This window comes from Mchenga conophoros, linkage group LG3 (genome assembly GCF_057382185.1).
Source record: "Mchenga conophoros isolate Kocher_MC1m ecotype Shallow Benthic linkage group LG3, M_conophoros_male_GT1.1, whole genome shotgun sequence".
NCBI lineage: Eukaryota > Metazoa > Chordata > Actinopteri > Cichliformes > Cichlidae > Mchenga > Mchenga conophoros.
This window is the reverse complement of record NC_140528.1, coordinates 21559289-21570825: the sequence shown is the minus strand read 5'-3', so window position 1 is coordinate 21570825 and position 11537 is coordinate 21559289. Positions and strand designations below refer to the sequence as shown.

The window sequence follows — 11537 nt, the reverse complement described above, 5'->3', positions numbered from 1 at the left end:
ATTAAGGAACTGACCTCACAGCCCATTGTTCCTTCAGTCGGCTGGTTTCTCTGACTGAAAACGCTACGTCCAGAAGAACAGAATCAACTTTTGGAGATTTACTTCCCTGATGATTGAGCACGCATCAAGACCTTTTAATCAGGCCAACAAATATCTTGTACTCAATTTTAGCAGCAGCCATTGTGACACTGATGATAAAACTTGTGTAAAAGTGCGAAGCTGTAAAAAAGTAATTATGAAAAAGCGTTTTTGTAGCTGAATGTTACTGGATAGCTGTTTCATCTGTAACATATCAAAATAACCTGCTAAGGTTTAATAGGCTATAAGGAACACACTCACTTCCTGAGCCCTGGGCAATAAGAGACGTTTTGTGTTTTATAATTTATTGATATGTTTGATCCTTTCTGACCTGCGTTAATGAAGCAGTCATTAGAGCACCATGTCCGCTAGAATAGTTCTGTAGTTTGATGCTTGAGTCGTTGCAGACTTGTTGAAACTCCCTCACCCGTCAAAGCAGCGTCTTTGTTATTCGAGTCCAGCAGATGGCAGTGTTTCACTGTCTGACGGCTGTCTGAAGCTTCAGCTGGATTATCCGTTTTCATGTTTGATTAGAGGTTTGTGTGTGTGTGTGTGTGTGTGGGTTTTTAGCCACGAGTTGTCCACGATAAAGCATATTGAATGGCCTGTCTAATATTGTTAGAATTCTCCTTTGGGTTAGTTTCATTACTCAATCGGGACATTTATTTGGAAAAAGAAAAAAAGAGGGAAAAAAAAGAAAAAAAAAGAAAAGAATTAAAAATAAATAAATCCTCATAGTTTACATTTACAAATATCAATACTGAATGTTACGTCCCTCTGCAGCTTCTAATCGTCTCAGTGTTTTCAGCTGGTGCTAATTGGCCACACCTAGTCAGGTGTGGATAAAAGCATACCTGAGGCAAGCTTCCCGGCAGTGCACTAGTCTTTGCCTTGGTGGCACCAGCCATTTTAGCCAACCTGGTTTTCCATTTTAGGATGAAACCTCTTCTCACCCACACTCTGCTATTCATCTCTGTTTTTATGTTGCGGCTTTTGAGCCGGGTCGTAACACTGAAGATTACAAAGATCAACATTAAGACCAGTCTGTGCATTCAAAGCAGTGACAGAAAAGAGTGTGGGGCATTAACCCCCACTCACTTCACAGTTCACGTTCACAGCGAGCTTCGTCGAAATTTACAATGAGACCCTGAGGGACCTTGTGTTCACCGGCAAGTCCAGCAAGAGACCTGAGCATGAGATCCGCAAGACAGCCAGCAACGAATTGACAATCATTAATCTCACCTATGAGCGGGTCTCCAATGAGGATCAGGTACAGCAGACAGACATCTGTAGCTCAGAACAAATTAATTTCAAATCTGCTGACAAATTGTTACCAAACTTTGAAAATACATCAAACTTTATCGATGCTCTATGTTTTAAAACGTTCCCTCGTCCTCTCAGGTTCTCCGTCTGATTGCTTTGGCCAATCAGAATCGCTCCACTGCCCAGACAGCCCAGAATGACCGCTCGTCTCGCTCCCACTCAGTCTTCCAGCTGGATATTGAGGGAGTTAATGCCGGCAGGGATGTCAAGTGCAAATGTATCACACTGGAAGTACCAGCATCAGGAATGTGGCTTCTTCTTTTTGGATCTATAATATTTAGTCTGGTTAGTTATTGTTACTGTAACCAGTGCAAAATCTGCTCTGATGACTCAACGTTAATGTTTGAGCCCCTGAGCGCTAAAAGAAGTGTTTTGTAAAGTATTAAAACTACATTTAATGGAAGGAAAAACGGATCACTGCTTCCTATAAGAGTTGGTTTTCTCTGTGTGTGTAGCCACTCTGTGTCTGGTGGACTTGGCTGGCAGTGAGCGAATGGTGAAGAGCCAGTCTCAGGGTGACCGTTTCAAAGAGATGACCGCCATCAACAGCTCACTGTCCAACCTGGGCGTCGTTATCGCCGCTCTGGCCAAAAAGGTCTGCAGCTGACTGGTTTTTTAAGGAAGCAAAAGAAGATCAGATCAGATGAGCATGATGTGTCTATTGGAAACAAGTTCAAAGAATTGTCTAATAATGAGTTGCTGTGCATCCACACTGCCTGACATATTTTACCTTTACAAATAAAGCAGGTACAACAGATTCATATACCAAAACAAATGTCAGGAACTTCACCAGATCACAGGGCATTGATCCTTTCTCTCTCTCGCTTTTTTTTTTTTTTACTCATCTCTGGAATTTTTCTTTTGTGTTGATCTTTACTCATACCAAGGCTGCTGGCTTGGGGCTGGCTATGAGCTCTGGATAGCTTTAACTTTAACAACATCTTCTTCTTCCTTACCTTCTTTAAAATATTCAATGTTCAGCTGGGTGAGGGTGATTTAAGGGTCTGTGGAGTTTGATGTTGGAAACACAGTGAGGCGGTTTGCCTCTAACAACAGGTTAGTGTGTGTCTGTGAGTGTGTGTGCCTATATGTCTGTGGCACTGTGCACATATATGAAACTAGCTGGCTTGTAATCAGACATACTGGAAGCTGATCAGCCAGTCACTACTCCATGTCGAGAAGTTGAATATCGTCTGATTCCGATCCCTGGCCAGTTGATCGGTCCATTTGTACTTTGTACTAAGGATCTGACAGATTAAACAACATTTAATGTCGACTTTGAAGGATATTTGAATACTCTTTACGGGGTAATGTGTACAGAAGTTCAGGGTTGCGCTGTATGCATTTAAAAATGTCTTACTTTGTTCATAATCTAGCAGCTATACACAGGTCAGAGGTGGAAGTAGGTGGCACTTAAATTTCATTTAAATGAATGGTCTTTGATTAAACTGTTACTTTTCACATCATCTCTTTTAATCCAAATTACATAAATCTAAAAAAGAAATTTTCAGTGAAAATAATTTCTTTTGTGCATAGCTCAGAAATATGGCCTCACCATTGCCTCTTCATTTAGTTTGCATGGACCTGTGCAAATTAGTCCCCACCTCACCCTTTCAACCATGTGTCCTGCATGACTGAGCAGCTTGGTGCGAGATGCACTAGTAGCACAGCTCATAGCAATGACAAAAATGTAACACCAGCCTCCAATTTATCACTTGTAGCTTACCAGTGCCTGCACTGGTTTCTGGGTTTGATGAGAACATTAATAATACCAACAGCTCTGCTGATTCCTTAGTAGTCTATTAGTTTGCACTTTAGCATGGACACCCAGTCCCCTTTGCAGCATTGCTTATAATCACTAATCACTTCCTGTGAAGCTCTTCTAATTTTAATTTGCAATCTGACTTGCTTCATCTGCACTATGAGTTAGAACAAAGAAAACACACCTGTGCAGTGTCAGTCACTACTCGTTGTGTGAAACCTTTTGGGATCGAATACCATCTGTGTCACATTATATTCATCCTTCCCCATGTACGTCATTGGGTTTAGACAGAGCTGTATCGGCATGAGACGGCGTTAAGGTGACAGTTGCCACAGTGTGACGTTGTGCTGTATCTGTAGTAATAGCCCTAAAAGACGTCAGGGGATTTACTCAAGCTGACAGGAAGATGGCATAGTCTATTGATGCATTAATTCAACTGCCGTTTCTACTCACAAAGCCTCCAGTGCCTATAAAAATGCTGGGATTCCATTCTGAGTGAGGAATGAATAGCAAATTGTAACTCTATGATGCTGTATTTATCCACTGTTGAAACCCCCCCCCTTTTTTTTTTTTTTCCCTGACTGCACTCCTAGACTAGAGGACAGGGTGCCAGATTTTAAACTTTTCCCTTGCCCTTATATTTGTCTGATATTCTTGAACTAATAAGAATATCGGACTTGCTGATGAAAATTATAGTTATGCAGGAGAAAGTAATGCATGCCAAAGCAAGATCCAACACAACAATTTGGATTTCCAATACTCCAGAGTTGACATAAATGATTACCATGATTCAGTCATTCTGCCCCCCAAAGCAATATCATTGCTAACGTGCTGAATAATTTATGTAAGCTGCGATATAGTATCTTCCAGCTTGCAGCTTTGACACCACCCAGGATAAGATGTGCACTGGTGCCAAATGTGTTGCTGTCAGTTGCACGCAATTACGTTACTTTAGTTAACTCAAAATGAGTTTTGTGAGAGAATGCCATCTCTGCAAGTGTGGTTGTTAACTTCAGTAAGCAGGTTTCAGGAAAGTTAGCGAAACGAGCTGGTATGAAGTAAAGTCATGCTGCATAAAACCCAGTTCTTAATGGAAATCGGTGCCTCCGTCTCTCTCAGCTCTTTGCTGTGGTCACAGACAGATTGCTGGGAGGGTGCATTAGCTGCTCAAACCCACAGACCCACACAGACATGCAGAAAGTAACACTAGTTGTGCATCAAAATCTGTCAGTAATGAAGACGTTATGAGCAACTATCAAACACCTGAACTTTGAAACGGACAGAACACAGTTTTGCAGAAATGCAGCATGTGCTATAACTATGGTCAGCTTGTTTTCCTTTCTTGATCCCTAATTCTACTACCCCTTTATTGTACACCCATTACAAACTATGAAATGCCATGTGCATGTAATTTTCGAGTCTAATTAGCTGTGTTTAGCTATCCTTTGAAGCTGTGACTGACTGGCTGCTTCACTGCTAACAGCAGATTCTTGAGCTGTATCTGCAGCAGAGGGCTTTTAAATCTGCAGCAGAGTGATGTTAAATTAAATTGTTACATCGGTGACTATGGCATGCTAGTCTGCTATGTACTTGAGTGGGCGGGTGGAGTGTTTTTGGGAAGGGGGTGTAAAGTACCACTGGTCTACAACATCCCACCCACACTCCTTAATAAAATTGTGCAGGAAGGAAAAGAAAGAACAAAGTCACAGTGCGTCCACAAGTCAGACTGATGCCTGTGATTAATGTTCTCTGTTCTTTGAAGTTTCACTTTGACTCTGATTTCAGAAGCACATTAATTTGGCTTTGTTTTGCATTAAAAGCTCCTTGATGGAATTAGTGAGACTTTGCAATGTCTTAACATTTACAAAACAGCTCCCTCAGAAGGTCCTTCACGAGGGGCCTGGACTTGACTGCATGTAGTTGTTTATAAAATAAAAATTCAAATTTTCACTAAGCTTGAATAAATAATTACATATTCTTCTTAGCAAGGTCCTGTAGTTTAGCCAGTCAGATCACGATGACTTTTAATGCCGTGGTCCGAGCAGGGTTTATCGTGACTGCTGCCATGAGAGGACTTCATGTTTGCCCAGGAAACCAGCGCAGGAATCACAGGGTCCAAGATGTGTTTGTTGTATTAATATTAGTGGTGATGCAACGTGCTGCGCCATTATGAAATCCAGATTAGTAGTGTGTGATGCAAACATGGCCAGCTGGCTGGCCGGCTCCAGTCCACTAACAGTGCTGATGTTCCTGTATCCAGCTGCCTGTCATCATGGAGAGTTAGTCCTTTCCTTTGCTTTTAAGATTGTGGTAGGTCGCTGTGTTGGCTCGAGGGGAGATTAAAGGAGTTCTTCTTCTAGAAGAGACACCTGTCTAAACTGAAGGGGTAAAAAAAAATGTCCATGTTTGGTTTTATATTGTTATTCCTGCTCTTTTGCATTTTCCCCTCCGACTAGTTGTTGCAGTTGCAGTTGCTGTTTGCACTGGATGATTCCAAATCATTCAAACGCTGATTCTTAACAATAACAATACATTACGTTCTATAAATCTGTGCAATATTACTTTCCGAGTTTCACAAGTATAGGAAGACGATCGCTGTAAATATAAAATGAGCTTCTGAGAACTGTTGATAGGGCAATCAGCAAAACCACCAAGCCACTCAAAGCTGAAAGTTCCATTACAGCTCGGTGTCTCACTAGAGATTAAGACGGATAAATGTTCATCGCACATAAAGACCATTACTCAGATATATCTTGTGCCTCTTCCCCTCATTTCACCTCCCTCACTTGCTGAAAATCCCTTCTCTCTCTCTCTCTCTCTCTCTCTTTTTTTTTTTTTTTTTTAAATTTAAATCTGCTCTCAGCCACCATCACTAGTTCTTCAGAGAATGATGACCGCAGCGGCTCCAGCCTGGAGTGGAGTAAAGATGGCAGCCTAAGAGGCAGCGGTCGCCATGGCCTGGCACAGAGCGTGCGGGCGGACACCTGCTCTCCTGTGGCCGAAGAAGACTCCAGCAGTGCCACAGCAACACCTGCAGACACCCCATCCAGGACAGACCAGCAGCACCCTAACATATCTGCGGGTGCTCCAGGGCCACCACACCCTCCAAGTCACTCACCTGAGGGACCCATTGCGTACCCGCCACAGACATCAGCTTCCCTCATGATGCCGAGGCCAAACTCTGTAGCAGGTAAGACTCCTTGGTTTTTGAGGTCTTGACATCTGGAGCTCAAGAAGTATACAGGAAATGCTCTGTATACTTTTCATCTGTGACTGCATTGTGTTGCCTGTCAAGATCGTAACCGTGAGATACGACCTGTGCCAGAGGCTGACATGTGGCGTGCCAGAGGCTGACATGTGGCATGTCAGTTTAATCCAAGCGAGTGATAGACACCGAAGAGTGAGAGCATCTGTAGTAGGTTTAGAAGAAATAAGAAGTCAATAGTTCAAAGAACGGACTGTGCTTTTCAGAACAGGAGTATCAAGGCAGAAGTTTGGGATTAGACAGCTGCTGTGTGGTGTGGCTCGCCACTGCCTCGCCATGTCAAACCTAAGCACACGCTCCGGTCTGGCTGATCTGTTCTGCATTCCTGCCCTGGAGCCTCCCTGTTGTGGTTCAGCTTACCATATCCACACAGCTGTCACAGTTGTTGATATTTCCCCCTTCACCCCCTTTTCCCTTATGTCTTTTCACCCATACTATTCCCAGGTCTCCTCATACCTTATTGCTTTTGACCTCGGCCTATTTTTGGTGAATCAAACAGCAGTACGTTTAGCATTTTCCTATATATAATTTTGCCTAAATGCAGTTTGTAGCTAAGCTGACAGTATGAGTCATGTACAGCTTTTATCATCCACTCACTCACCCACCTCCCTTCTTTACTCCTTATTAGTGATGTGCGGATCGATCCTGAAATATCGATTCCTCCGATACCAATCATTTATGTTCTAGAATCGATTCTCACATTAAAATATCGATATTTTAGTAATTTAGAGTAAATTTGTAGTTTATCATTAACAGGAACACAGTGGAAAGAAACTATAACATTCGGATTGCCTACATTCAAAGGAACTACTTCCTCTTCTGCCTTTCATAGTCATGTGCGAAATACGGCTGTATAAATGTCTCGCAGCCCCTTGGCGTGCGCACTCACAACAATGGCTGAGCGTAATTGTGCGGATGTATTTTACCTCCACAAACAGCTGAGCCGTGGTTTGCAATAAATGTGGCAAAAAAAGTGAGGTGTTGTGGCCATACTTGCCAACCTTGAGACCTCAGAATTAGGGAGACATTCAAAAGGGCTGTTTGGGCGGATAAATATATTTTACAGGGTTTATTTATCGGATAAAATACGTTAAATGTCACCGTTATTATTGGCCGGCCCGGAAACAGCGGGGGTGTCCAAATTCAGAGGCTGCTTCCACCTGAGGACCCGGCCTTCGCGGTCTAAAGAAAGCCGGGTAGTACGTCACGAGCTCCCTCGGTGGAGTGAAACTCTGCCGTCTGCTCCTTGCTGTCTAAAATATAACCGGACACTGACGTAAACTCTTCTGTTTAATCAGTTTTCTGTTTGACGTTTATTCAGCTGTGTGAAAACCCCGGAGGAACCCTCCCGAGGGAATAATAAAGTTTAATTTAATTTAATCTAATCTAATAACTTTAATCTCAGCCAAACCGATTTACTCACGAACAAATAAAACACTGAAAAAGCCAAACAAGAACATTTTTAAGTTATCAAAGTGACTTGTACATCATGTTTAACCCGAGTGGTGAAAGACCGCGGGGGTTTGAAGACGATGTGTCGGTCGGCTCAGATATTTGAAGTTTACACATTCTCACCTGAAAATATGTTAAAAGATTTTTTGCGACCCAGAAAGAGAAATAAGAGTAATATTAAAACTAAGTCGCTGCCGTCATTGTTGGAAACTGGAATTGGCTGGGCCGCGCTATGAATTCTGCGATATGGTTTTTCAACTTTGTTGTCCGGGTGGAAAATCTGGAGAAAGGTGGGATTCTCCCGGAAAAATCGGGAGGGTTGGCATGTATGGTTGTGGCAACATCACTAACCTTGTCAAACACCTCAGAGTAAATCATATCACAAAATATGACGAGCGTATGTTGAGGCGAACTGAAGAGGAGGAGAGGGACAGGTGCTGCTAGGGTGAGAGTCTCTCACGGAGTCCTTTAGTCCTCCAGGCAGGCAAGGTGTTCAAATAGCACACAACTTTAGTTTTTTTATTTCTATATGATGAACTCTGCATTATTAAGTGATAAGAAGAAGGTATTCTGATGTCCTGTAATCATTATGACGCTATAATTTGAGATACAATAAATAAAATCCGTTTTGTACAAAGTATCGGTATCGGATCAGTATCGTCGATACCACCCTGAATATTACTTGGTATCGGATCGGAAAGGAAATCAGTGGTATCGCACATCACTAGTGTTTGGGTTTTTTCCCCCCACGTTATATCAGTTGCACGGAAGTAGCTGGCAACGCAAGTAATCCGGGCGCTGCAGCTTTAAGAAGCTGCGCGCGCTCCCGCGGACGGCAATCAGTTTCTGGCAGACAATCACTTTTTGGCACAACACCGGGAACGAGCTCACAAAGAGCACGCGCATTTGTTGCGGTCCGGAGCTGTAGGAGAAACACAAGTTAACTCAGAGACACAGACTGATGCAACACAACCAGTAAGTAGGTGTACAGCGTACACTGTAGTGTGTAGCACACAGGAGTATCAGCTTATTACGTACACGTTGGTAAGCTGTCTTGTTGCTACTGACGAACTGAAACAAACGAGCGTGCTGTGTGTGCAACAGCGCAACAAACATTACCTGTCCTTTTATTAACTGCACAAGTAGTGCTGGTCATAGCTGCTGGCTACCTGTGTAAGGCTGTCATGGGTCTGTAGCTCTGTCACCGTTTTAGAACATATTTAGTTTTAAAGTAAGTTTCCGGGCTTTTCCTGCCTTTCTGGAGGGATTATATTTCACTAAAAAACGATCTAATATGCATGTCCACATAATTATGCATTATTATAATATTTTAAAAAACACACGCTGTATTTTAAAAAACATACATTAAGAAGCAGATTATATTAGATTTATATTTTAAATAAGACAACATTTGGATTTTACAGCAGTAAAATGATTGTATCTCTACAGTTTAAAAATGTAATAAGCTTTGCCCTGCACAGAGTGGATAGTGAAACAAATAGAATCATCATAAATACATTATTTCATATTTATTACTTCCCACTCCTCTTTGCTTTATTATTGTAGCTCTAGTAATAAATAATAATGTAAGGATTCTGGATCAGTGCGATGCCCATAGTATATACAGTATTCTGAAGAAGGTCTAAAATGTCACTGTGTGTGTGTGCATGTGTGTGTTTTATTTAGATGGATTTTTTAAAAATATTACTCATGATATAACACTGTGCAGACATGGCTGGTAAGGACATGAGGAGGAAACAGCAGGAGCTGTGTGAGGCTACTAAAGGCAGGGCTATAACATTTTTCTGTCATCATTTTATTATAGATTAAGTGCAGGAGTTGTTAGGTGTGGATAATTAGATTAAAGTTTATTGCAATAGCAAGTTGTGCCTTGTTCTCACATAGACAGCAAGTGGAGAGTGATATATGAAATGATGGGAAGGAAGGAAGAAGAGAAGCAAAGAGTGATTCACAGGCAGAGCCTAAATTATTTCTCACAGTTTTTGTTGCCTTATGGTTCCAAGTGCTGTCACCAATCTTTGTATTTTGTTATTATCTCATGACACTTGTTTAATCTGCTACCATCTCTCCTATGGACTTTTTAATGTCTACAATCTCAGATCAACACAGCCCTGCCCTTCCCATAGTAGACTCTTGATGAATGTGTGTTGTTGTTATTCAGCCTGGTTCAATGTGCCCCTTTTTAACTTTGAGCACCCGCCCCTTTAAACCTCTCTGCACGGCCCTGCAATTCAACTTATATACAGGACATAAAAACGTAAGCATGACTGTGTGACATGACAGCGTGGAAAAGTGTGAAAACATCCACGATCACCAACGGATTTCGAAGGGCTGGACTGCTGCCTGATGGAGAGGAGGCTCTTCAACTCTGACAACAAGGATTTGTTTGGTTTTGCAAGTGACAACGAAGGAGAGAAGCTGAGAGTGGATGACGAAGCCACCCTGAGCCTGTTCGTATCCGACACTGGAGGAGAGGACTTTGGTGGTTTTAGTGCGCAGGAAGAAGAGAAAGATGGTGAATGACTGACTTTTCTTGTTAAAGCCGTGTCACTGCACCTGAGCCTAAAAGGTAGTCTGAATCTATTTTTCTGGTGTGCTGTAGGTTATTGTTATGTACTACATTTGTTACTCATTTATGAAGCACAGTACATGTTTTGTACTTGTAATTACCGCTACTTGTACATATACCCTAAAAGGTTATGCAAATATGTACCCATAACTTGTTTTTCAAAATATTAATAAAAGTGGTGTGTCTCCAAACAGCCATCTCTTTCCTGACAATTCGATTTGTGCATATTCTCTTACATATGATAAGTCAACATTGAAACACCTGCGGCTTTTAGTCAGGTGCGGCTAATGTACGTACAAAACAGGATTTTCGCCTGATTTTAGCTTGTGTGGCTAATATTCAGGTGCGCTCTGTAGTCCGGGAAATACGGTATTTAAATTTACTTGAGTAGGGTAGAGTCATGCTAATGACCTAATAATTTTATTCAGGTGTGTTGCAGCAGAGATACATTTAAAAGCTTCAGGACGCTGGCTCTCACGGCCTGGAGTTTGACACCCCTGCTTTACACAAAGATGGGTTAAATCACAGTGCAAAGAATGAATGAATAAATGAAATATAAACAATAAATAATTATTAAATAGTCTTACACATCAATGTCATTGGTTGACTTTTGAAGTATTTGAATCCTTATTGGGTTCCCTGAGTGACAGAAGGATTAAAACACTTTAAAATCAGTACTGAAAATATGTGCAGACATTACTAGATAGATTTAGGGTTAGAATCAATAAATCACTATCATGTTAATAAGATAAGACACATTACAAAACGACATACTAGAAAGTGAAAAGGTAACTTTTCTTCAAGCAGCATAGTGGAGCAACAGAAAAAGACAAACCCCAACACCAGCACTGCTGCAGCTATTACAGTGATTGAGGGAAAATCTGTGAAAAAAACAGAAAAACGTGACGCTGACCAACAATAATACATCACTCATGAAGTACTGAAGTCATTGTTATTAGATCCCAGTCAAATTTACCCAAGTATCATCCGTCTCTAGTCTAGTCTGTGGTATACAGAAAGAGTTTCTCACCACCAACAGATGTTTTTTGGAGCCGCGGAGTCCTGGA

At 41.7% G+C, this 11537-nt stretch overlaps 1 pseudogene; it reads left to right on the top strand.

The window, feature by feature from the left end:
- Nucleotides 1–842: 842 nt before the first annotated feature.
- Nucleotides 843–11537, top strand: part of LOC146577658 (carboxy-terminal kinesin 2-like) — a 372043-nt pseudogene continuing 361348 nt past the window's right edge.